The following is a 27,769-nucleotide window of genomic DNA, read 5'->3' as shown; positions in this document are numbered from 1 at the left end:
GGTCACTCAGCCAACCCCAGTCCTCTCCCTGGGATCTGACCTGCGAAGCCTGAGCCTCAGCTCCCAGCCCCCTCCCACCATGGCAGGTGAGCAGACAAGCCTCTCAGGCTGGTGAGTGCTAGTCAGCACTGATCCTCTGTGTGGGAATCTCTCCGCTTTGCCCTCTGCGCCCCTACTGCTGTGCTCTCCTCCCTGGCTCCAAAGCTTCCCCACCCACCCCCGCCCCCACCAGTGAAGGGGCTTCCTAGTGTGTGGAAACTTTTCCTCCTTCACAGCTCCCTCCCAGAGGTGCAGATCCCGTCCCTATTCTTTTGTCTCTGTTTTTTCTTTTTTCTTTTGCCCTGCCCAGGTATGTGGGGAGTTTCTTGCCTTTCGGGAAGTCTCAGGTCTTGTGTCAGCATTCAGTAGGTGTTCTGTAGGAGTTGTTCCACATGTATATGTATTTTTGATGTATTTGTTGGGAGGAAGGTGATCTCCCCATCTTACTCCTCCGTCATCTTGAAGGCCCCCCCCTTACTGTAGTTTTAAAAATACATTCACTTCTTTTAAACTCAAGTGCTCTCCTTAGCCACATCTAAGCAATAAAATATGTGAACTCACAGAAGAGGGGAGTATGCTTTTTCTAATTCATTTTAAAACAAAGGCATCAGAGAGCATGTACTCTAGAGCAAGAGCTCACACCTCTCCATTCTTTGATCAAAGAATACAGCTTTCCTTTGCTTCTGAAAAAATAAAAAATAAAAAAATAAAAGATAAACTAAACTAAACTAAAATAAAATAAAGGCATCATTATTAAAGTGTAAAGTCCTCCTACCACTGCCTTAAGATGGTATCCCACTTCTGAGGAAGCGTAGACGCAACATGAAGGGTCTATGGAGTCACAGAAAAAGGAAGATCCCACTGGGCACGGGCTGAGAGTAAAATCTCAGAGGACACACAGGTCAGGGAGGGTCGGGCACTCCAACACTTACACATTCTTTCTCATGGGTGCCAACAAGCTTGTAATTCCCTGAGGAGGAAACATGATCATCACTATCCAGCCCCTCACTGCTTTCATAAATAATACTATCTTCTTTGGTGTGGGGTGGTAGATTTAGGTGCACAAATGACTCAAAATTAGTGTCCTTAAGGGCCTTTGTTCTTCTAAAGCCACCCGGGCCACTGCCCTTCCCACAAAAGGCAGAGCCACCAGCAGCAGCAAGGGTCCCACTGGGCCCCGCCCCTTCTGCCGCCTACAGAAGGACTATGTAAAACTAGGTGCTTTCACCACGTGTGAGCTGGGATCCAACTATGTCATAAGTTTAAGTAGCTGTAAAAGACATCAACTCCAGCATCTCCATGAGGGCTGCTCTGTTCCATTTTATCCATTTTCCTAGCTCTTTGTCCTCCTGGGGGGACTAGACTAAAGCCTGGGTGTTTGCTGAGGCCTCTCTTCCTCAGCAGTCCCTGTCAGACTGCTGAAGCTCTGCCCAGCCTTTCAGCGTCTAGTCTACTGCATAGTGCCGGTGCTCTAAGGCAGAGCAGCACGGGTCCTACAGAAATGTATTGTGAGCCATATGTGTAATACATAGTTTAACAGCCACATTAAAAGTGTAAAAAGAGCATGTAGAGTTAATTTTAATAATATATTTTCCTTACCTCAATATACCAAAAATATCTTTTTAACATGTACAGTTGACCTTTGAAAAACACGGGTTTGAACTGCATGGGTCCACTTAATACATGGATTTTCCCCCCAGTAAATACATGCCACAGTATTACACGATCCGTGGATGGTTGAATCCATGGATGTGGAACCATGAATATGGAGGGCCAACTGTAAATTTGTATGTAGATTTTCAACTGTGTGGAGGGTCAGTGCCCGTAGCCCCCATATTGTTCAAGGGGCGGCCCTAATTAATGTAAGATTATTAACGAGACTTTAAAGATTCCTTTTAAAAATGCTATGTCTTAGAAATATAGTGTATATCTTACACTTAGATTATATCTCAGTTTGGACCAGCCGCATAAATACCGTCATCTCCAGCATAAATACCGTTATTATTTTAATGCTCTATGAAATGGTTCCGTGGAACTTCATGGTCTTCCAGCTATATTATAAAAATACACAAGTGCAAATTCTTATTTCCACTCCAAAAACCTAATATAATACAGTGTTTCCTGAAAGTCTTTATTGATCACCTGGCCACATTTGTCTGTCATAAAATGATGCATGTTGGAATTTAGGGTTTGTATTTCCTATGGTCATACAGCTTTGAGGGCCAAACGTTTTTCTTCTGCACTGAGTTATTATTACAAAAGAGTAGTGCATAGTTGATCAAACAGTTAACAAACGTGACTGAACACGCAGATCTTAGTGAGCCAGGTGGAGCCTTTTCCCTATCACTTCACACATTCTCCATTGGTGAACCTTAATTATCACTCGACTGAGGCTGAGCCAGCATCAGTTCTGTTCATCTCTGGTTCACATCAGCCAGCAGATGTGGCGAGGCAGCAGTTATGGTTCCAGCACAGAGCAGTTCTTCAGGACCAGCTGGCAGCCCCATCAGGGCCTCCTCCATTTCTATGGACATAGTGTGTGCCACCCCGTCTATGGGAGCCCCATCTCCAGACCCTCACTAGGGTCTAGCATTACTTTTTACTCTGGGCAGGGTCAGAGGTGAGGTCCAGGGTGGGTGGGGGGTGACCCCCCCGCCCACCCTTTAGGAAGCCCCTATCCCTGGCATGAACACAGTGGGTCAGTTTTGGGACAGGCCCTTTGTGCTGGGCACCCCTGGGGTGGAGGCCTCTGCCCCATGCCCCATCCCAGGCTCTGGGTCATGGGCAAGCTACAGGACCCCACCCACCACAGGTCCGCCCACCCTCCTCATCGCAGGACACAGACCAGGCCACGGTGAGAAGCCAGCAGGAGCTGCCACACTTGGTAGGGACAGGTGGAGGAAAGGAGCCGAACAGAGGAAGAGGACCGGATGGGGGATGGGGGATATCTCTGAGAGAGCAGACAGGCTGGGGGGGGCGGGGGTGGGGGGAGGCAGCACCTGATCAGGGACACAGCCACAGCCCACCAGCATCCCCAAGGGCAGGAACTCGCTGGGCAGGCCCGAGCCTTCCTGCAGTACCCACCCCCAAGCCCTCCACCCCACAGAACCTTTTATGGGACCTCAGGCCTCACACGGGCCAGTCAGACCTGAACCAGCCCACAGAGAGTCCCAGGTAATGACAGATGGCCACGGCCGAGACACACTTCCTCCCGTCACAGCGGCCTTGAGCAGGCCTCCCTGGCAAGGCCTGGGGAGTCAGCCCTCCACGGTCCATCTATAGTCACTCCTGGCCTGGCCATGGGGTCTTGACTCTACAGCTGTGGTCTCACCGCACTTATTCCCCCTCCATACAATGGGAAAGGATGGAGATCTAATGGGGGTGGTACCAAACTCAGGTCCGTTCTCTCCTAGAAGCAGGCGGATAAGGGAGAACAGGGCAGTGGGGCAAGGGAAACCAGGAGGCCAGGGGAGCAGACCCATGCAGGACGATGGCAGCCAAGGGAGAGGAGGGAAGGCTTTGCTCTTCTCAGGGGAACATCTGCTCTAACCCTGGCACCCTGGGCCAGAGCAGTGGGTCATCATGGTGTGAAATGCAAACAGGAGGCTGGTGAGCATGGGAGCTAGCAAGAGAAATCCCACTGGCCACTCCCTGCGCCAGCCCTGGCTCCCCTACAACCCCCCAACCAGGAGCAGTAGCCTGAGGTGGCCCCAAGGCCCAGCAAGCAGAGGCTGGGCGGCAGCCACCCCTACACCTGACCACACCACAAGTCTGGTTTCTAGGAAGGGCTGGCCCCGCCCCAGGCCACTTCCCCACAGGGACACCTAAAGATAGATATGGACGCACCATGGACATGGGTCAGCTGAGATGAACACCTCAACCAAGGACAGAGCCTGTGGGGAGGAGCAGGCAGGACAGCAAACACTGCCCAACACCAGGGCTGGGCTGTTGACCCGTCACTCCTCTGGGGCCTCTTCGTTGGCCCCACTTCCTGTACAGGGTCCCCCTGTGGCTGGGGCACCCTAGGGTAGCAGTGGGGTGCAGGGTCCTTGTAACAATCTGCTGAATGCTATGGACACTCCACCAGAAAGTAAAAGGTATTTACCCTCCCCCACACACCTCCAAGCCTGGGAACATGCAGACCTGCAGCGCTGGCTGCTCAGGAGCAGAGAGGAGGGAGAACCCAATGCCTCCTACTGCAGAAGGCCCCATCCAGCCAAGTCCTCTAAGCCCCACCCCAGAAAAAAGTGGCCCAGACTCACTCCTCTCCTGTCCAGAGGCCCTGGGCAGCCCAAGTAATCCAACCAACAGAGATAAGATGACCGCACGGGCCAGGCTGCAGACCGATGGCCTCAGGCTAGTGTCTGCTGAGTGAACATGCTCCCAAGACTGAAACATCCATGGTGTCCCTCTGGGCCAGGCACTGCGCCAGGGTACAGGGCAGGGGGATGTCCCTCTGGGCCAGACACTGTACCAGGGATGCAGGACAAGAAGCTGGGGCTGTCCCTCTGGGCCAGGTGCTGCACCAGAACGCAAGGTTGGGGGAGGCACTGACAGATGGACAATACATGCGATCAAGGCCACAGAGGCTCAGCGTCGTCTGGAACGAAGGAAAACCCAGTGGCTCCCATCTGCCCCAATCCTGTGAACCAACTCCTTGGTTCCTCCCCAAGATGGCAGCAAAAGCCCTGGGGCCACAATCAAAACAAGACAGCAGGCACATGGGGCACATGCATGTGAAATGAGCAGTAAGGTCTGGGTCTGACTCCTCTGAAGAGAAGGGAGCCCCACATTCAGCACATTCTCCCCTAGAGTCGTGTGGCCTAAGACAATAGCTACAAGCCACATGTGGCTATGAAGCACTTGACATGAGGCTGGTCCAAACTGAGATGTAATCTAAGTGTAAGATATACACTAGATTTCTAAGACATAGCATTTTTAAAAGGAATTTTTTTTGAGTCTCGTTAATAATCTTACATTAATTAGGGCCGCCCCTTGAACAATACGGGGGCTACGGGCACTGACCCTCCTCCACACAGTTGAAAACCTACATACAAATTTACAGTTGGCCCTCCATATTCATGGTTCCACATCCATGGATTCAACCAACCACGGATCGTGTAATACTGTGGCATGCATTTACTGGGGGAAAAATCCATGTATTAAGTGGACCCATGCAGTTCAAACCCATGTTGTTCAAAGGTCAACTGTACATGTTAAAAAGATATTTTTGGTATATTGAGGTAAGGAAAATATATTATTAAAATTAACTCTACATGCTCTTTTTACACTTTTAATGTGGCTGTTAAACTATGTATTACACATATGGCTCACAACACATTTCTGTAGGACCAGTGCTGCTCTGCCTTAGAGCACCGGCACTATGCAGTAGACTAGACGCTGAAAGGCTGGGCAGAGCTTCAGCAGTCTGACAGGGACTGCTGAGGAAGAGAGGCCTCAGCAAACACCCAGGCTTTAGTCTAGTCCCCCCAGGAGGACAAAGTGCTAGGAAAATGGATAAAATGGAACAGAGCAGCCCTCACAAAGGCTGAAGCTCAGCTTTGAATTAGCTCAATTTCAGACTGGATTAACATGATCTCCTCTAATTCTAACTACCTCTGGGAACAAAAGTAAATCTTCTCTAGAGAAAGACAAAATCACCCACAACCTCCCTCAAATACCTCCATAAGTTTTAAACACATAAACCTGAAATGGCCAGGCAGACTAGGAGACAAAGCCAAATGACAGAAAACTGAGAGAGAAAAAAAGACAATGGCAATGAACTACAAGAGGAACCAAATATTATAGTTATTAGACACAGACTGTAAAATCCTGATTAATGTGGTCTAGAAAATAGACAGTGAGACAGATAATTTCACCAGAACTAAAATCTATGGACTAGGAATCAAATGGAAACTAAAACCAAGAAATGAAACTGGGGGCTTCCCTGGTGGCGCAGTGGTTGAGAATCTGCCTGCCAATGCAGGGGACACGGGTTCGAGCCCTGGTCTGGGACGATCCCACATGCCGCGGAGCGACTAGGCCCGTGAGCCACAATTGCTGAGCCTGCGCGTCTGGAGCCTGTGCTCAGCAACAAGAGAGGCCGCGATAGTGAGAGGCCCGCGCACCGCGATGAAGAGTGGCCCCCGCTTGCTGCAACTAGAGAAAGCCCTCGCACAGAAACGAAGACCCAACACAGCCACAAATAAATAAATAAATAAATAGATATTTAAAAAAAAAAAGAAAAGAAATGAAACTGGGAACTCAATATATGGGTTTAACAGCAGGTTAGACACAGCTAAAGACAGGATCAGCAAACCGGAAAATAGGTGAGTACAAGATATACAGAGTGAAACACGGAGGCAAATGGATGGGCAATACAGGAAAGAGGATTTTTAAAAACTCATAGAACACAGTGAAAAGGTCCAACCTATGCATAAATGGGGTTCTGGAACAAGAGGGCATAAAGCATGGAACAAAAGGAATATGTATAAAATAGCAGCCCAAAGTTTTCCAAAACTGAAACAAGACATCCAGACGTTGATTCAGTAAGTACTATAAACCCTAACCAGGTTAAATACAAGGAAAATCACACCAGGGCACATTGCAGCAAAACAAAACTCCTGCAAATTCAGACACACAGGAAAATCTTAGACACAATATCACAAAAGGCAGGCAGGGGTGGGTAGATGAAATTCGACGTTGCAAGACCCCTGCCTTGCCCAGGATGTGGTAGAAGTTCTACTTCATACCAGGCTTTAATAACCAAGGATACATTGTTGTAATCTCTAGTTGGACTACTAAAAAACTTAGAAGAGAATGCATAACAAACTTTCTAAGTACAAACTCTAAACTGCCCAAAGTCCAGAGCTCTACGATTGGTTTGTCCAATAACAAGGCAGACACACCTGAAACCACACCTCAGTTGTTAAAATTACCACTATGTGTATACACAAGTATGCAATGAAATAATGACCAAAAATTACAAATACACAGTGAAATGAAGTAAAATGAAATGACAGGTGAAATAAGCACACCATCCCAATTATCCTGCTCTCTGTCACCCTCCATCCTGCCCTCCTGGGTTATCCAGCCCTATAGCCCAGGTCTCCCCAGGGCATACCTGCAAAAGACAACCATCTTTGTGGCCCCAGTAACCTATGGGACGATCGTATGGTCTTCCCAAGAGCAGAACAGAATCCCAAATCCAGTACAGAGCTAGTGCTCAATGGGGCACTAGCTCCTTTCCGTAGGAGGGTTTGCTCCCTGGGGGATGGTAAAGCCACCTCCCCATTTCACGACCGAGACCTACAGATGCCATGTCTGGCATCCCACAGGGACTTCTCTGCCTCCACTTGTTATGTCTCACCTCCAACAGCTGGAAAGGCTCCTGAGGCCCAGGAGCGAAACTCTGAGGTCTGACACCCTGTGAACTCAGGGTCGGGAAAGCTGGTGTCAGTGAGTCTCTCTCCTTGTCACTTACACCCTAATGGGTGAAGAAATGCCTCCACCTCCTCCACACCTGCATCTATCTCTCCCTCAGGCAAACATTTACCAACAGCCATGACCTGCTGGACGGCCACACGCTGGCCTCACTAAGGTGACCTTAAAACAAGACCCCTGCCTTTGGTGCTCAACCCTATGAGCCATGCAAGTCGGTGCTGCCCCCATTTTACAGAAGAGGAAGCTGAGGCTCAGAGAAGCTCAACACCTCCACAAGCAGCAGGTCAGAACATGACACCCAGCCAACCTGGCTCCCATTGCCTCCAGGTGTGTGCGGGCTGCTGGGAACATGGTTGACATGGGTGAAGCACGGCTGCAGAAGACGGGCAGATCTCAGAGTGCGGTGCACACATCGCTCCAGGTGGGGAGGCCTGAAAGAACCCAGGACGCACGTACAAGCAGAGAGCAGGGTGAGTTCCCGAAGTTCACCCTCCAGCTCACCCTTCCCAGGGCTGCCTGATAACCAAGTCCTGCTCATACCCCTTCCCAGACAGCCTGCCCCAGTCAGCACCCAGGCTGTGGCAGGTACCACAGCCACCAGCACAGAATCATGTGGCACCTGGCCTCCCCCACACCCATCCCAGCTGCACTCACTCCAGAGTCTCTTTACCTGGCCCCAGGAGCACAAACAGCTCCCCCTCCCCCAGACCCCTGGTTCTCCCCAAATACACAGGCAGGAACATCACAGTGTGGAGAGATGGCAGGGAGAGGTGGGGATGCCACTCCCCATGAGGGACAGTGGCCAGAGCAGTCAGCACGTCAGCCACCTGGCCATGGGGCCTGCCCACCCAGGTACGTGGGTCAAAGCCCTGACTCTACCCAACTCCACCATCCTCACAGCACAACTCCCCTCCCCACCAGAGCCCAGAGCCTTGAGAAGGTGACAGTGCTCTTCAGTGACCTCCAGCACCCTTCACTCCTCAGACCACACGTGGGCTCCTCCCTTGCTGTGCCGCAAGGCACCCACAACTCCCTAGGTCAGGGCCAGGGCTTAGGCATCACGTGACCCACGTGAACCAGCCCCATCAGCTTCCTTGCCACTGACATGGGGAACCTCCTTGTGTGGTTTGGCAGCACAGGAAATGCCTAAGACAGGTGTAGATACTCGGTCAATGTAAACCACAGGACACAGCCAACTCATTCGCTCACGGTCCTCTCTGCCAGGGTCACCATCATCTCGTAACTCTTTGCAACCATCCTCCTTCTGACCCCTGACCCAGGAAGAAGCCTGGCGGAGGGTACCCTGCAAGGCCACTGGGCAGTGGTGACCCCCAATGCTCATACCACCCTCACTAGACTACCAGAGGCAGGTGCTTGCCCGAGGCCACACAGCCGGACGCTCAGCTCCCTGCGACGCAGGATTTGTTGCCTCTGCCGGGCACAGCTGTCTCCTCTGAGCTGCTCCTCCTCAGAAACGCACCCCAAACCCTACGTCTGAGCAGCCAGGCAAGTGCTGAGCACAGCCCGACTGCACGTGTGTGAAGGCGCACACGCAAAAGGACACGGGTAGGAGCTGCAGGGACACGTGCAGGAGCAAGTGCTCACACTTGGACCAGTGACAGGAGTCGGGTGTTTCTCCCCTGTAAAAAGCTATTTCCTCTACTGTATTTAAAATATTTCTCACAGAATACAGCATAAGAGAGTAGCAGATAACGTTAACACAAAAACTCCATTTTCAGTTGCTCATGCCAGCAGGCACCACAACCCAGGAAGCGCACCCACAGCCTGTCTTGAGCCCTGCAGTTCCCACCTGGGACTCTCACTCTGGGGCTCCCCCCCCAGGGAAGTCATCCAAAACCATGATGCCTGTGTGTGTGTGTCTGGAATTCTTCACTGGATGGTTATTTATAATTTCGAGAAATAACCAGACATCCCAGGACAGGCCTGGCAGCGGTGATGTGGGTCATGTGGTCCACGGGGCAGTTACAAACCCCGATTACTGAGGAAAGTGGTGAGACAGGCAAGGGTGAAAAGCACCAGGCTGGGATTTAATAAAATTCACACAGTGAGAACAAAACAGCCAACGAGAATGGGGGCTGCGTTCAGGGAGGAGGGCACAGGGACTTTTTTCTTCCTTCCCTCTGTTTCCCCCATTCTCTGCAATCTGCTGAACTTCATGAAACTAAAAACAAAAAGCACTCACCGGCTACACCCCCGGACCATGTTCTGGGCAGCAGCAATGCTTACTGCAAGGCTATTTTCCTCCCTAGAGTGAGGTTACCATGGCGTTTATTTCAAATGCTCCCTTTGGCATCTGCTCTATAAATGGCTTTGGGTTTGCACCGGACGCACTCACTGGAGACAGAATTCCTGATTCTGTAAAACCCACAAACCCTGAATGCTTCTTCCTGTTGAGCTCCATCTCCTCCAGGGGGCAAAGAAGAGGGATCAGTCCAATCCCCCTGAGTGTGCACTGAGCACTTACTGTGTGTTGCTTAATGGGAGATGAGACCCTCTGCGGGAGCTGGGGGGAACTAGGGTCCTGCCTGTCAGGGATGGCAACTGAGGTCCCCCCAGAGATCTGGGCAGGTCTAACCCCCTAGGTCTGCATTTGAGTTTATTTGAGAAGATAAAGTACAAGAGACTCCTGATAATAATTCAGGGTGGGATGAGGTTTGTTAGTCTACTCTTCTGTTCTATTTGGAATTTCCATGATGATAAGTCAGCAATAACAGTTGGGATGTTCTGGCCCTCAGTCAGTACCAGTGGCCTTGCCTCTGACTTAGACGCCCTGGGCATGACCTTTCCAGGGAGACCTGGCCAGGCATGGGCATCATGGGCAATGCCACGGCCCCCTGCAAGCTGCCATCACCCCCACTTGGAAGATGAAGAGATGATGGGTCAGGGAGCAGCTCTTAGTCACCCTGGGGTGCAGCACGCCCAAGCCACCTCCCCAACAAGGAAACCAGGAGAGGGGGCTGGACTCCCTCCCCAAGGGGCCACAGCTCCCCACCAATGGCAGCAGATGCACTGTGGACCATCCTCAGTGACTGTTCCTCAAGGGCAGGCCCGGCACACGTCAAGTCAACCCCAGCACTGGCTCACGGGAAGACCTGTCCACCCCATCAGCCACGTGGCTGCCAGCCTCCCTGGCGTCCCAATCAAGGACACCTGGGAACCCACAGCCCCCAGCCACAATGCCAGGGTGTGCCAGGGCCAGACAGGGCAGATCCCATGCCCCTGGGGTCTCCTGGGCATCCCAGTAGCAACCCCGGCAAGGGGCGAATTTGTGTCAGGGCAGGTGCCACACGTTGGGGTCACCTATAATCGCAGCTGCCAAGACCAGGGTGAGGGAGGGGTACAGTCCAAGCCCCCAGAGAGATGATGGAAGAAGCTGACCCCAGATATCATGCCATCCATGGGCCTTGGGGGGACAGGAAGACGTCTCAGAAGGAGATGTCTAGCAGAGGTGCCCAAAACCACCCTGGTGGGATCAGTATCCTCATCTGTAAAATGGGCCCTGGGCAGCATCACAGGAACTTGCAGCATTAGGCTCCACACAGGGCCAGAGCTGGGTTGGTGCCCAAAAAGCAAATGCCCCGGGTACTCCCAGTGAGCTATTATTATGACCACTGGCTCAGGCCCAAGGCTGAAGGGCTTCAGTCAAACCACTTCACATGTACAGGCTCACCCCCTGGGTTTCTCCTGTTGTCCAGAGTCACTGCCTAAAGCCCCCAGTGCAATCTGTGGACCCCATGATCTATGGCCCCAGAGGCTGCTCAAAGGAGCCAGCATCTCTGACCGAGTCTACAGGATCCCATGGGGAAGGGCCTGCATCTACACAACCACAGGGTGGCTCTCAGGCCCAGTGCCCCCCAGTGCAAAGGCCTCCTTGAATGCTGCCCCCAGCTCTGTCTGCGTAGTGCTCACTCAGAGAGTAAAAGTCAAAACCAAAGATAAAATAAAAATCTCTCTGCAGTGCCAAAAATACCTCCCCATGGGATGAGGAGGCAGGCACCGGTTTCCACAGCAGCAACCGTTGCTATGGATACAGGGCTCCTGCCAGAAAGGGGTGGGGACAGAGATGGGGGAGGGGGACTAGTGGGGGAGGGGAATACAGCAATGGGATATGGGGGGACAGAGATGGGGGGGACGAACAGAGAGGTACCAGCAGGGGGCAGGAGAGACGGGCTGGTCAGCTGGAGGGAGGGACCTGGCCAACCCTGGCCCTCATGCCCCCCATCACTGGTAAAGCTGATCTGCAAATACAGACTTTGGGGAGGGAGGTCGCTAAACAGTAATATTTGTACCAGAATGGAAGGAGGAAAACAGGATCTCCCACAAACGTGAACGCTTTTCTGATTTGAGCGCAACAAGTCCAACATATTCCTCCAGAGAGCCTTGATTCCTACTATTCACTGACTTCTCTCACCTAAAACTGTTACCTCCTATGGGCTGAGTTTACTCTCGGCCTGTAGCGAGCAGCAGGACAGCCCTCCAGGAGGGAGCCCGAGGGAATGGCCACAGGACAGCTGGCCGTGTCCTCTCCTGCACTCCCTCTCTCCCTGCCATGGAGACCCCAGCCCTGGGAGATCCCACCTGGCAGGTAAGGTCCCCTCAGCTCTGTGATGGGCAGATGGGGGCACATGTGCCACCAGCCCCAGAGCCAGGTCCTGGGCAGGAGCTTTTAGAATAGAACCCTAAGGGCCCATGGGCTGGCTGCTCAGCCACCCCTGCCCAGAGGTTCCCCACTGCGCACAGGCTTCTGTTCCCAACTCTCCCCAGAGGCCTCCCTACCCCTCCGTGGGGCCACAGGCTGTTCATCACATGTCACAGTTGGAGGCTTCATTGCTTTCTGCCTCCCCCAGCAGTGATGTGAGCCAGGAGGCTGCCTGCATGGACAGGTCCCCAGGAAGGCGCCACGGCCACTCTCTGTCTCTACTGCTCCCACCACCTCACATGAAGCTGTCAGGCCCGTGTCCCTGAACCCTGTTTTCATATCAGCCCCCAAGAGCCTGCAACAGCCCCTCATACACATTGACCAGGTTTTGACACTGCCAGTGTGTTTCCTTGACCTGAGCCCCTCCGCTCCAGCACTCATGTCAGACACATCTCTCCCCAAGCCAGCTGTTCCCCGACACCCACCTGGGGGAGCACGGTCCGGAGGCACCACCAGTGGCTCCACCCACAGCCCATAAACCCCCGGACATTCCTCCCACAGGTGGCCTCTCCTGGCCTGCTGGGTGTCCAGCCCCGAGCTGTGCTCTGTCCACCAGGAGGCAGGCTGGCTGGCTTCCTGTCACTGCTGTACAAGCTGCCACCACTACAGCCCAAGCAGCACACATTCTCTCAAAGTTCGGGGGGGCCAGAAGCAAGAAGGCAGACTCATGGGCAGAGTCAAGGTGTCACACATCGCCCTGCTTCCTTCTGGGGTTCCATGGAGAATCCATCCCCTTGTCCAGCCTCTAGAGGCCACCATGTTCCTCAGCTCATGGCTCCATCCTCCGTCTTCTGTAGTCACGTCTCCGTGGGACCCTCCTGGCCCCTCTTATAAAGGACCCAAGTGATGACCCTGGACCCACCTGGATAATCCAGGATCGGCTCCCACCTCAGGGTCCTCAATCCAACTGCATCTGCAAAGTCCCTCTAGCCACATAGGTGGCATATTCAGAGGTTAGGGTATAAGGCCGTGGACGCCTCCATCATCTAGCTTCCCACACCCCTTCCTGGCCCACCTGACCCTGGGCCTGGACCCAGCAGCCGCCTATTTCAGGCTCCCTTCCAACCTTCCTTGGGGCCGGCTGTCACCCAGCTTCACGCCTGATGTTGAGGCGGCAATGCCATCTTTTTTAATTCATCTTTTCCCTCTCAAAATGAAGAAGGAAGCCCCACGTGGGCCCTCTTTCATCTACATCCCGACTATCACTGCCCACACAGGCGCCATCTGTCCACGTTGCCATGCCTGTGTCCCTTCCTGGCCACCCCACCTTTCTCTGGGCCACATCTCACCCACCAGGCCCAGTGCCCTCATTCCAGCTTCACGTCACAAGCCAGGTTCAGCAACGCATGCTCAAGGCCCCCAACAGGGCCCCCCGCCTGAGTCGGACTGGCTGGCGCCCTTCCCACAACCCCCAGGAAAGGCCCTTCCAGGCCCTGCAGTGGGGGCTCCAGCCTTGCCCCGCCCCAGCAAGACTGTGGGTACTCTGAGTGGCCAACAGGAATCCCAAGCAAAGGCAGCCCAGGGCAGTGGAGGACCTCTCCAGCACGCACAGCCTTCGTGGGCCTCAGAGATGAGCCAGCCTCCTGGGGCAGCAACCCAGGACTCAGTGAGAAACGTAAGCACACACTTTAGCACAGGGCCTCAGTGAGCTTTCAGGAAGTTGCTGTAGCTGTTATCACGACCATTAATAATTATACTCAGAGGCAAGGTCCTTTGAAACCCTCATAATCCAACCTCCACCAAACTACACCTACCCTCCGCTCCACCCACAGTAGTTTCCTTCCTCCAAAGAGAAAACCCAGCAGAAACCCTTTGTTGAAAGGCCATCAGCCAGAACACCCGCCTGGAACACCCACCCCCCTCCCCAGGAGCACAGAGGCCCACTGGCAGTTCCTGCCCCACCCAAGGAGAAAGGCTTCACTGCCTGGTAGGGCGGTGGCCCTGACTCCAGAACCCTGGAGGCCTGCTCCCGGGGGCAAGGCTGCCTCAAAGGGCTTGTCTTTCCCACAGAGGCACCCACGGGGCAGGCAGGCCTCTTCTCGGGCACACAAACCCAAGACGACAGAGAGAAATGCACACCAAGGCCAGCAAGGCCTGATGGGGCTTCTTCACCGCACACGCAACCTGCATAAGCAACAGCCAGTGGTGGGGAAGCCAGAGTCAGGTGCCACTGCTGCCACATGCAGGCCACAAGGGAAGGACCATGGAAGCAGGAGCACAAGAGCAGGGCCACGGGGGCAGGGTCATGGGGGCAGGGCCATGGGGGCAGGCATGCAATAACAGCCATGAGAGCCCAGCTAAGCCCACCAGGACCTGACGGTACTGGCCAGCCATGGACCCCTCTGCTATACAGTCTGGCGCCTGTGCCAAACCCTAGTCTCCCGGCTCCTCTGCGCTCCTCCCCAGGACCTGTGGCCAGGGGTTTATCCCAAGTCACATCTGAAGGGCAAGATCCCACTGTGACCTCTGGCCTGGCCAGCCCCGCTCACAGAGGCCCAGCCTGGCTCCAGGTGGAAAGCTGGCTACGCTGCCTCCGCTCTGCCTTGCCAGATCAAGGACACAAAGGGCCTGCCTCAAAAGTGCATCTATAAAGCTCTCCAGGAAGCAGCCAGCAGGGCCAGAACGTTCCAGAGTCACCATCTTGCTCCCCTCCAGGAACAGAGCAGGCAGGGCTTTGTCTTTTATCATCACCGTCATCAAATATTTACAGAGGCTGACAGACATCTCAGGCAGGCCAGCCGTGAGCCAAACACCACACTTCCCAGGACAGGCGGAGGTGCAGGTGAGTAGGCAGGGCGGCCAGAGGGGTGAGGTTTCCTGCAGGGCAGCCGCTGCTCTCTCCGACCGGAGCAAACATGCCCACCGTGGGTCTGGGTCCTTGTTGTCTGCACGTAGAACCCAGAGCAGGCTGCCTCTATGCTGTCCCCACTGCAAGAAGTACACAGGCACAGGTTGAAGGGCTCCCCACACTCAGGACTCCCAGGAAGTCAACAGCAAGGGAGTGAGCAGGCACCCACTCCAGCCCAGGCAAGCAGAGGCCTAGAGCTGCCAAGGACAGGGTGAGAGCAGCCCCGGACCGCCACGTGCACCTCAGCCTCCTCCCTCCAATCTGTTACAGTCCAGACTGGAAACCACCCAAGTCTGTCCATGGATCGACAGGCAGACTGTGAACACCTACACAGTAGAAAAGGGACCGACTGCTGATCGGTGCAGCCAGGGCTGAGTCCCAAAGGGCATACTGACATGTGTGGGCAGCAGACACAAAAGGCTGAACACACACTGTGTGATCTACGTGAAGGAAATTCTAGGGCAGGCAGGTGAGCTACAGGACAGTAGGCGGGCAACGGGACCTGGGGCCAGGGTTACAGGGAAATGTCTACCTCTGCCAGGTAGGGCTCACAACGCACTGACCTGCTCTGTAGGCTCCAGCAGTTTTGACTTCCACAATAATAAAGCAACGCCCCTCTACTGTTCAGCATTTTATTTTCCTTTACTTTCAGAGAATACCATCTATCCCTTTCTTCTTAAAAACTCTTTCACTGTTTATTTTCATCTGCTTTTGCTTCATTTTATTTCTAACTGATAGCTTTTAATGTATTTTGCCATTTTCCCTAAACTCATCCTGTCCTCTTCCTCTGAAGTACGCCTAGCTGAGTTTATGCACTTCCAGTCTCCTTTTTAACCTTCTTTTCACAAACAGCAAACGCAGTCATCTGTGCATACCTCCTCTCAGGCTGAGCTGGGTCTGCGGCCACAGCAACCAGACCCCAGCCCGGGCAGACCACTTGAGGGCCCCAAAACCCACACCAGTCCTGTATGTACCCCAGGGGTGCTGTCCAGGGGATGTTAACTTCCAACTTGCAAAAGCAACTAAGCAAGATGGGAGGGGGCAGGCAAGCCCTTCTGAGGCTGGGCCCCAAACCCCAGGAGACAGTATAGGTGGGGAAGGTGGGTCCACTGGCGTCTAAAGGCCCAGAATCCCACTCACAGTCAGGGCCACCAATGCCTGGGAACACCCTTGCCTCAGGCTCTCGACCACCCCCAGGAACCAGCCCCCTCTGTGTGACTCCAAATCACTCACAGCACCACACCTGTGCTAACAGAGAAGCCTCAGTGTTCCCCATCACCCCCTGGTAAAACCAGAACCCCCAGCTGCCCAGCCTGGCCACCCAAGACACCAAGAGCCAGCCACGCTCCCCACACAACACAGCCCCCACCCCTCTCCACAAAATGGCTCCTCCCCACCTGATAACCTTCTCCCCACATGGTGGCCCCAGGTTCAGAACCACTCAGCACACACACAAGACCCACAGTCCAGGCCCCATGCCCTCAACCCAGAGTCCTCACCCAGAACGCTCAGAGGCAGCTATCATGGGGCAGAACCACCCCAATCAGATGTCCCTAGGGAAATGTCTGGACGCTTGTCAAAGCACAGACAGCCACCACTGAGGGCAGCTTTTGTCCCCCTAGGAGCCCAACAGTCCAGGTGACCAGGCCAAGACCTACATCATGCAGGGTCGGGGCAACCATCCCAAGCAAAAGCTAGAGCAGATCATTCACATATGTCATAGGTCTAGTGCATAGCCAGGGAGAGGCGGGGTGCTGCTTGGGTCCCCAGGGCCCGAGAATGTGCAGACATCGAGACTGTTCCAGAGGGTCCCCTAGAACCAGCCCACTCTGCCTGTGGCTGTGGCCACCCAGACCCAGACCTTTGCGAACATGCTTCCAACTGGGAACACAGGATGGCCCCAGAGACCTGAGAGGAGGCAGGGGGTCTTTCAACAGTGGCAGGGGACCCTCGCAATGCTGATAACCAACGACCCTGCAGTCCCCTTATGTCAATTACTGCTGTTGCACAAAAACACCTGAGGATGGAGTATTTCCAAAATCCAAGCACACATGGGCCCCCACCACACCCAGGAAGGCACCTGGTGACTGCATCCCTGCCCTGCTCCTCATCCAGTCAGTCTCCTCCGTCCTTCAAGCTTTCAACGTTCTTCCAAAAAAGCCAAATTTACTCTCCTGCTTGAAACTCTTAATTAAAGAGAAGAAATGCCTCAAAACCTGTCAAGGCAGGTGTCAGTGGATTGCTGCTGGCCAATGCAGCAAAAGGACTTCCTGGCTTGAAGACACAGCACAACAGCCAGCTCCTTCTGGGGGGACCACAGCAGCACACAGGCTGAGAAGCTGCATCCCACAGGGTGCAGGGGGAAGCACCCTGACATGTCTGGCCCCAGTCTGGAGATGAGAGGAACATGCAAAAACCTGGGCCCAGCTGTGGGCAGGGCTGGGGGTGAGCCCACCCTGAACTCACCCCCCAGGGGAAAGGGGAGGCTCATGGATCCACTCGTCCCAGTGGTGGGCTCTCGCTAAAGCTCAAGGAGGCGGGAGCTGCAGGCCACGTGGTGATTCATCATCACTGCACATGTTAGCACAAATGCTACAATTATGACTTTGCAAAATACCCAGAACATAAAAAAGAGACAAGAAGGGCATGTACCAAAGTGAAAACAGTTATGTCAGAGGAAAGAGATTTGGGGCAGTTTTTTCTTTTTCAGGTTTCAGCATCTGTCATGTCCATCACCCTAACCCTAACTTAGGTAGCTTGAAACGTACCCCCCCAAAACCCCACAGTGGCCTCCCCATCCATCATCCACCACCCCCTCCATCCTCACAACCCCCACTCATTGGAGGGGGTCCAGGGCTAGCACGTTGGGCGGAGGGATTGTTCTAGATTAAAACTGACATGACAACCAAATGCAATGCCTGACTCTTGACTGGATCCTGGATCCAAACAGGAAAACTATCAGGAAGGCACAGTCCACGCCAGACGTGTGGCTGACGGCACCCAAGTTAGATTTGAGTGTGACACTGAGCTATGGTTTTGTAGGAAAACGTCCGCACTCCTATACGAGATGTGTGCTGAAGTTTTCAGGGCAAGGTGGAAATGGGCCAGAATAACACATATGCAGAGGTACAGAGATAAAGCAAATGTGGCAAAATGTTTACAACTGGTAACTCCAACTTTCCCATCCATGTTTTTCAAAATAAAAAGTTTGTGGGGAAGTGTAAACTAGATTGCTGGCAGAAAGGAGAAAGCTCAGAGGAAGAGGAAAGAGGAGAGGGTAGGGCCAGCGGGTAGACAGCTGGGAGGCCATGTCACAGGGTCCCAGCCACAGACTCCCGGAGGTGAGAGGTGAAGGGAGCAGGGCACGGCAGCCCCTGGAGGCACCTAGAAGCAGTAGGGTATGTGGGTTGTTCTGTTCGGAAGACGGGCCCAGGTGGAAGAGGGCCTCATCAAACATGGGCACCAATCAGATCTTGGAGGGATGAGGTAATGAGCACCAATAAGACCTTGGGGGGATAAAGTAACCAAGACAGACACGGGCAGGCACCCCTCGCACTCGCCCACTGTCTGCCACCCCTGTCTACCAACAAAACCCACTGTGCCCAGCCCCAGGGAATAGATCATAACCCATCTATGCCATCAAGCCTTTCCCAGATGCCCTTGCAGCTAAGGGAGACCACACAATCTCACTGTAACCAGAAAAACCAAAGAGGCTTACTGGTAAACGTTTTCCTTTATGGATTAAAATATGGACACCTTACTTAACCTCCACCTAACCACCTGCTTGCTTCCTGTCTTCAAATATGGTTGTGATGCCTGGAACTATGGCAGCCTTTCTGCCACCATGAGGTGACGAGACTGGGGACAAATCCAACAAGGCTGAGGAAGGTAGAAGAGAAAGAGGGACAGCACCTTTCTCCCTGCCAACATTGCTGAGTCACTAGGGCCCTGGACAGGCCATCCCCAGATTTCAGATTCTGGGGATGATCAAAAGTCTGCACTGCTTAGCCATACTTGGCTTGCAGCTAAGAATTTTCCCAGCTTATCCACTCCTGAGAAAGCACACAGACAGCCAGGAAAGCAGGAGGCCTGGGGGAAAAAGTGGACATCAGGAGGACAGGTCCTTCCAGGGCAGCTTCTGGCCTGAGACAGGTAGAGAGTCTTCTCAAGGGCAAGGCCAGCTTTCCATGTCTAGATCCAAGTGCTGCCAACAGCACCACCAATAAGTGAGATGGGAACCCCCATGTCCGCAACGTCTGCAACGCAGCCAAGACATGCCATGGGAACACTGGAACTCTATGTTCCAATGTTGGCACTGTTGGAACTCTACCAACAGTCAGCCAACAGGACACTCCTCGGAGCCCATCCTGGTCCCATGAGATGTTCGCAAAACTAAAGAAAAGGTGGAAGGGGTGCAAGGCCTCCCACACTCTGTCAAGAGCTTCACAACACAGTGAGTATTTTAAACGCTCTGAGAAGTCCCACAACACCAATTCATGCTTGACCCAGCACTCTTCAAGCCTATTTAGTAACACCCCTTTCCAAAGCAACCCTCTGATCACACATGGAAAATGACAATCCAGGGAGAGGCAGGAAGCGTGCCACCAGCTGCTGTCTCTCAGTGTGAGCTTGGATGTGAGCCACCTTCCCTGAGTCTCCTTCTCATCTATGAAAACAGAGTCCCAAAACTTCTCAAAGTGGTTCTGAGGACCTGATAAAACTCACACATGGGTCCAGACATCCAAGAAAGTCCTCACCATACCACAGCTTCTCTCCTGCCCTCCTGCCCATGGCCAGCTGACAGCCAGGCCTGAACCTCCGGGCCAAGGAGGCCCCTGAAGCCAAGTCAGGAGAGCCCTGTGCAAACCACCAGGACTCGGGGGCACCAAGCCTCGCCCAGCACCACTCTCTACTCCACTGGCTCCTCTGCCCATGTGCCTGGGCAGGGTTCATGCCATGCCATCTTTAATTTCTGGAGCCACCGCAGAGAGACCCCACTCCTGAACACCTGGGAAATATGCCCAGTTCAAGGGCTGACCTCAGGGAGGTGGTGCATGAGGGGGACCACTGGCCAGTCCTCCTGACTTGTGCCATGAAGGCATGAGGACCGCTTGGCACAGAAGCCCCTGGAAGCAGATGCTCAGGGAGCCCACAATCCAGGGCCACCTCTCTATGGCCAAGGACGCTCTGCCCAGCCTGCAGCCTCCCCCCAGAGCACGGCTGGGCAGGGCTTTCTGGAAAACCCGTCCAAGAGGACCGGAACACAAAGCACAAAGACAGGAACGGACCCCAAACCACAGCCTCTCCTTGCAAACCAATAAATTGCATTAAGAGACACTCTAGAAACAAATAAAAAGATAAATTTTAAAAGCAGTGATGGGACTTCCCTAGTGACGCAGTGGTTAAGAATCTACCTGCCAATGCAGGGGACATGGCTTCAATCCCTGGTCCGGGAAGATCCCACATGCCGCAGAGCAACTAAGCCCGTGCGCCACAACTACTGAGCCTGCTCTCTAGAGCCCATGAGCCACAACTACTGAGCCCATGTGACACAACTACTGAAGCCCACGTGCCTAGAGCCCGTGCTCTGCGACAAGAGAAGCCACCACAATGAGAAGCCCACGCACCGCAACGAAGAGTAGCCCCTGCTCGCCGCAACTAGAGAAAGCCTGCACGCAGCAAGGAAGACCCAACACAGCCAAACATACGTACATATATACATAAATAACTTTATTTTTTAAATATATAAATAGATTAAAAAATAAAAGCTGTGACACTTAGTGACTATAGCTGTATTTATAAAAGATATACATGGGGAAACAAGAACTTGAAGGTAATGTGCAAAAATAGTAAGTAGTTATATTCACTTGATTTATGAGTAGTTTTTTCATTTCTGCATACTTCTTTAATGTAGCTGTTATACTGCTTTGTTTTGCTTTTTAATTAATGAACTATTTTTATAAAAGAAGTTCTCTGCTTATAGAAAGATTGAGCAGAAAGTACAGAGTTCCCTTGTACTCCCTCACACCTGCACACAGTTTTCCCTATTATTAATATCTTGCATTGGTGTGGTACTTTGTTATAACTGGCATGCCAATATTGATATTAACTAAAGTCCATTGTTTATATTATGGTTCTCTCTTGGTGTTGCACACTCTATGGGTTTGGACAAATTTATAATGACATGTATCCATCATTATAGTATCACACAGAATAGTTTCACTGCCCTAAAAATCCTCTGTGCTCTATTCATCACTCCCTCCCCACTAACCCCTGGCAACCACTGATCTTTTAACTGTCTCCACAGTTTTGCCTTTTCCAGAATGTCATATAGTTGGAATCATACAGTATGCAGTCTTTTCAAATTGGCGTCTTTCACTTACTAATGTGCATTTAAGGTTCTTCCATATCTTTACATTGTTTGAAAGTTCATTTCTTTTTAGCACTGAATAATATTCCACTGTCTGGATGTACTACAGTTTATCTGTTCAACTACTGAAGGATATCTTGGTTGCTTCCAAGTTTTGGCAATTATGAATAAAGCTGCCATAAACATCTGTGTGCAGGTTTTTGTGCGGACATAAATCTTCAACTTATTTGAGTAAATACCAAGGAGCATGATTGCTGAATGATATGGTAAGAGTATGTAAAGTTTTGTAAGATGTCGTCATACTGTCTTCCAAAGTGGCTGTACCATTTTGCGTTCCCACAAGTAATGAATGAGAGTTCCTGTTGCTCCACATACTTGTCAGCATTTGGTGATGCCAGTGTTCTGAATTTTGGCCATTCTAATAGGTGTGTAGTGATATCTCATTGTTTTAATTTGCATTTCCCCAGTGAAACACGATGTGGAGTGTCTGTTCATATGCTTAATTGCCATCTGTATATCTTCTTTGATGAGATGTTTGTTAAGGTCTTTAGCCCACTTCCCCCCACCCGCCCCCCGCCCGCTCCCCGAGCTTTCCTCTGTTCAAGAAGCCAAGGTCAGAGGCAAGGAGGGGACCATGGTTCTGTGTTCTCCTTCCGTGACCCACAGAAAAGGTCTTGGCCTATTTTTTAATCTGGTTGTCTGGTTTCTTATTGTTAAGTTTTAAGAGTTCTTGGTATATTCTGGGTAACAGCCCTTTACGAGATATGCGTTTGACAAAGATTTCCTCCCAGTCTGCATCTTGTCTTCTCATTTGCTTATAGGCCTTTGCAGAACAGAAGTTTTTCATTTTAATGAAGCTGAACTTAGAAAGTTTTTCTTTCATAGATCATATCTGTGGTGTTGTATCTAAAAAGTAACTGCCAAACCCAAGGTCACCTACATTTTCTCCTATGTTATCTTCCAGGAAATTTACAGTCTTGCATTTTACATTTAGGCCTATGATCCATTTTGAGTTAACTTTTGTGAAAGGTATAAGGTCTGTGTCCAGATTCATTTTTTTGCATGTGGATGTACAGTTGTTCCAGTACCATCTGTTGAAATGACCACCTTTCTCCATTGTGTTGCCTTTGCTCCTTTGTCAAAGGTCAGGTCATATATTTATGTATATCTGTTTCTGGGCTCTCTATTCTGTTTCATTGATCTATTTCTCTATACCACACTGCCTTGATCATTCTTCTTTTATTCTTTTCCAAAACTTTAACATTTATTTAAAGAACACTGACATAAATTGGAGGTAATGATCAAGTATTCCAGGAAATCTTAGAATTCAAGTCTCTCAGGAACAGAACCGGATATGAAAAATACTTGAAGCGGGGAAACCTACAGCTGACTCAGGTTGCCAACCTCAGACAGGCTGGGCTTCTGCATCCTCACCAGGGGGCCTCTCCACCCAAAACACAGCTCCTGGCCAGAAGCAGATCCTAATCTGCTTCTTAGAGATTCCACCTGCTTCATTCACACCCTTTCCTTATCTGCAGCTCAGCAGCCAGGTGCTCGGGGGCACAGGCCCTCAGCCTGCCTGCACCTGGAGGCCCCTGGGCCACCCCAGGGGCCCACCTCCAGCCTCAGGCAGGCCTCCCTGCTCCTCCAGGTTCAGCGTGCTCTCCACCTCAATCTCAGCTTCTTAAACTGTTTATCTGCAGGGTGAGAAGAGGCTTAATTCTGAGCGCCCGCTCTCAGCAGTGCTGCATACTCGGTGCTGAATGTGCTTCGCCACAGTCCCCATGGCCCTGTGAGGGTTGGCTAGCACCATCCCCATCGCACAAATGGGTAAACCGGGGTCCAGAAAGGCAGGTGCCCTCTCTACGGCCTCCCCGCTGGGAGCTGTGGGGCTGGGGCCCAAATGCAGCAGGACACCCCGAGTGTCTGTACGCACTGCACAGTGTGCCCTGCCTGGCGGCGAGGCTCCCAAGCACCCCTCCCCCCGCCTCAGGCAGATGCCGGCACCGTTCAGCCAAGGCAGACCACACAGGAGACCCGGGCCTGTGGCCTGAACCCCTGCAGGACGGAGTCAAGTTCCTCTCCAACGAAGTGGTGACCTACAGCTGTGTGTTCTCACCTTCGGCACCATCCAGCTCCGGCCTGACGCCAGCCCAAGCTACTGGCCCCAGGAGATGCCTACAGCCAGGCAGAGGGCTGCTAGAGTCAGCCATTCTGGAAGGTGAGTGGCAGGCACTCAACAAGTCCAGCCAGCCCAGGACCGCAGGACAGTCTCTCCACAGACTGACTCCCTTGCTTCCTGCAGGCTTCTTGCAAACACCCCTCCTCTGTGAGAACCTGGCTCTCCCACCATGACTCTCCTGCTGACTGTGGTACACCAGGGCTGGAACCAGGACACATGCTCAAAAAATGCCTGCTGAGCCAATAAACCACACCAGCCTGCGCTGCTGAGCCCGGACACGAGACCCAGCATTGGGAAGCCTAGGGAACGTCCACTCTCTACCCTCCTCTTATCAATTCTTTCCCTTGCCACTATAATGTTCCAGCTAACAGTCCACCAGCAAAGCTTCACCCACCTCAGAGTTACCCAGTCACCACCTGGAAATGGCACGAGAGGTGAGGAGATGCCCACTAGCCCTCCACCCAAGTTAGACAGTCTGGGGAGCCTCCCTCTGGGGTCCAAGTCACTGGGCAATTCAGGCCTGAAACGCTCAGCCTGGTACCCTCACACGCCAGGGCCCTGAGGATACCCTGAAAGGCACACACTCGGCCACAGGAGCACCTGCTTCCAACAGGGAATGAGCTGCAATGCCCAATGTGCCCACGGTGGTGACCCACAGCTCGGGCTGCTTGTTCATCATTGCTGACCACACTCACCTCCCCAACAAAGCTTGGGGATAGGGGAGGGGCCTCTGGGCTCCGGATGCCCACACTTCTGCACTGATGGGCCCCTCCCCAGTGCATTTCACAGGCCTCTCAGGAAGTTGGCACCAACCTTTCTCACCAACCAAACCATAACTGTGGTCAAGATGACACATGAAACATCATTTGGGAAAGCAAGTTCAGTGTTGACACCCAACTGCTTTCAAATTACACCTCTTCCAACAAAATTGCGCCCTAAGAAGATTTTTTTTAAATAAAAATATAAAAGCAGGGTGACCGCCAGCCAAATTGAGTTGAGCCCTCTCTAAGCATCCTGCTCCAGCAAGTGAGCACCATCTCCTCCGCACATCCCCTCATCTCCGCATGTCAGCCAGATTGGGCTGCTTGTGGCTCCTCTGAAAGCAACACCTGACCCTCCCACATGAGGCCACAGGGGAGACCTCTCAACCCCGGGCCTGCGGCTGCCCAGCACCACAGGCACGTGCCTGGTCTATGAAAGGCGATGGTGCACCTGCGTGGTCAGGTGTGTGAGCTCAGCGCCCAGTACAGGTGGGGCACCCACAGACATGGGAGAGGTGCCAGACCACACCGATAGCAGGCAGACCTGGCCACCCTCTGAGGACAGCAAGGGGACCGGCACGCTCAGCACGGCTGCACACGACAGGCCCCTACAGGCATTATCCGCTGCCAGGGCGCAGGAAGGTGACACGGAGGTCTGGTTGGGGTGGGTGAGTTGGGAACAAACGAGTCCTCTATGGCCACACGAAGGAGACATCAGCAGATCCTGTGGTCCCCACATCCACAGCCTCTCCCCGGCCTGGAGTCCAGGCCATCACCACCCCACGGGAGCCCAGCGACCTCTGGGCAGTGCAGAGCAGCAAGAGGACAGCTTCATGATGACACCTGAGGGGTCCAGACACCTGTCCCTGGCTGATGGGGGCTCAGGCCCCATGGTACCTCTTCAGGACTCTCATGGCCCTCAAAGCCCCTGCAAGTACTCCAGGCAGAGGGTCAAGGACTGATACCTCCATGAGGCTAAATGACTCCCACACTGGGCACAGGCCAGGACACAAGCGAGGGAAACATGAGTTGATGGTGGAATCCCCCAAGAGGCCGTGCCCAACCCTGTAACCGCAGCTCACAGCAGCCTTCTGTGAGGAGGAGGCAGCACAGAGGACACTTGGAGACAGGGGCCTGCTGACGGGAGGGGGTGGCACTTACCAAGGGGGCTGAAAACCAAGGTTCTCTTCAAGTTCTCGAAGAAGACATTTAAGCAGGTGGTCCAGGAAAGGCCAACAGGCCGCCTCCAACGAGGCTTCTGGACACTGGCTGGGATCTGGGTTGGCCGCATTTTCTCTGCTCAGAGGCCCCACCCATGGCTCAGAGGCATCAGCGGGTGAGAGAGGGTGCCTGAGTCACCTGAGACCATGTCAGTGGTCCACACCTACCCCCACCCCAGGCAACCCAGAGTCAACCAGAAGCCTCCAGCTATCCCGTGCACTGTCTGACAGGATGGGGTCTGTGAGGGGCCACAGCTGGCCACAGGGACGTGGGAAATGTGAGCCAGAGTAAAGGCAGTGGTTCTGGGTGCATTTTGTACTTTCCCTGTTGCTATTATAATGTGTCCTGGTGCCAGAAATGAACATTCATTCAAAAGAAAACAGAAGGGGAGGTAATATTTTAAAATGGCTTCCCCCAAAAAATCAATGTCAGCTTCAAACGTCTGGAGAATTCAGGAGGTGAAAACACCTCGCTGCCCTTCACTGTGATATGAACGCATATTGCGCTTTCTGCAAAGCTCTTTCGACACTAAATTATAGAAGGAAACTGGAAGTCATGGGGATCTTACATCCTCCAAGCCAGACTTATTAGGTCCAAAAATGCGGCCTTTCCTCCCCTTGGCAGGGAACCCTGGAAAAAGCAAGCGGGTGACACTGTCTCAGTTCTGGGGGAGGCAGGCAGGTGCCCAACATCCCCTATGGTCCCAAGGTTGAGAGGAGGAAACAGACTTTTGAGGGTTGATTTCCAGGGCATTCCAAAGATGCCAGCTGAGGAGCTTATGGGGGTTGGGGAAGGGAGGGTTGGAGGGCAGGAGGAATACTGCAGAGCTCCCCGTACTGAAGGCAATGCTCCTGGCAACCCACCCTCCAGTGGGAGCCCTGATGCTTGGGAATTCTGGGGGCTGGGTGGAGGGTGAACGTCTCCACCCCGTGCACTAGGAAACCCCCTCCCCAGGCGCAAAGCCAGCATGCCACCTGTCGCCCTCCCTGGTGCTTGGTGGTCTGAGAGGACTAACCTGGTGCCCTGCCCTCCACGCTTATCTCCTCTCCTAAGGACGGCCATGCCAGGTGGCCTCTTCCCATGATGCTGCAATCCCCCTCTACCATCTGTATCCTCACAGGCGACCTTGGTGGGCTCTCAACAATAAAATGGGGGAAACAACAGCCTCCTGTTTGGTGAAAAGGAGAGTGCACACACAGCAGGCTCTCAGCTGCTGTCCTAAGCTGGTTCCCAGCCCCCTCTGGTGTAAAACCCTCTCAGACCCACCCAGCAGAAGGCAGCTGACCCTAAATGCTGCATATCAGCCCTCTTGTTGGGGGAGATACAGGAACAGCTTCCCGGCTGGCATGGGGCCCCCAGTAACTACTGTATGAGAAGCAAAACCAGACAGATTAGAAGCCATCTCCCACTTTCCTACTCCCACCCAGAGTACAGGAGTAAAAGCCCCCTGGACAGCAGCCAGGGTCCACGCTGGTGCCGCTCTGCTTAGGGACCCAGAGGCAAAACAGCTTGCCTTGCCTTAAAGGGAATGGGAATTAACAACCTCCTCCGAGGGTCACATGTGCCTGCAATGCCTCAACCAGATCAGCTGGGCTCTGCTGCTGAGGTCTAACTCAGCTCCTGCCTGCTGCAGCACCCCCACTCCTGTCCTCCACCCGCAGAGGCATTCCGCAGCAGAGCACCAGTGGGTGCTTGGAGTTCCACACCAGGTCACTTGGCAAGAGCGAGAAGGTGGGGAGGGAAGGCACACAGCCACACTCTAGAATCAGGAATCCTCTTCTCCCTCTCCGGGTCCTCTCTCCCCTGTGCGTTCACACACAGCAGTGATGCCCAGCTCACTCCTATGCCATCTCAGCAAACCATCCATAGGGCCCCAGACCACAGACCACTGAGGCCACCCCTCAGCAGGTCCCAGAACCTGCAACCGTGAGGGAGGGGAGTTCTCAGTCCCTCGTGAGGGACTCAATAGGCCACCCCTGGCTCCACCGTGAAAAGTCCCTATTTCCACAAGAGAACCAAGGAGCTGTGAGGAGGAGTGGTCTCTAAAGCTCTTTGTCTCAGAAGAAAGGCTGAGGACAGGTGGACACTGGACAAATTAGCCAGCTCACATATACACACACACACAGGCCACCCTGCAGGGGCCCAGAGGACAAAGCAACCAAATCCCACTTCTGAGCCAAAAAGG

At 53.0% G+C, this 27,769-nt stretch overlaps 1 protein-coding gene across 9 annotated transcripts in view; it reads right to left on the bottom strand.

The window, feature by feature from the left end:
• Nucleotides 1–27,769, bottom strand: part of WNK2 (WNK lysine deficient protein kinase 2) — a 148,265-nt gene that overhangs the window by 118,025 nt on the left and 2,471 nt on the right. The gene's annotated exons all lie outside the window — the stretch shown is intronic.

Source organism: Balaenoptera ricei, chromosome 6, assembly GCF_028023285.1.
Source record: "Balaenoptera ricei isolate mBalRic1 chromosome 6, mBalRic1.hap2, whole genome shotgun sequence".
NCBI lineage: Eukaryota > Metazoa > Chordata > Mammalia > Artiodactyla > Balaenopteridae > Balaenoptera > Balaenoptera ricei.
The sequence above is the reverse complement of the archived record's forward strand: the minus strand, read 5'-3'. Positions and strand labels throughout refer to the sequence as shown.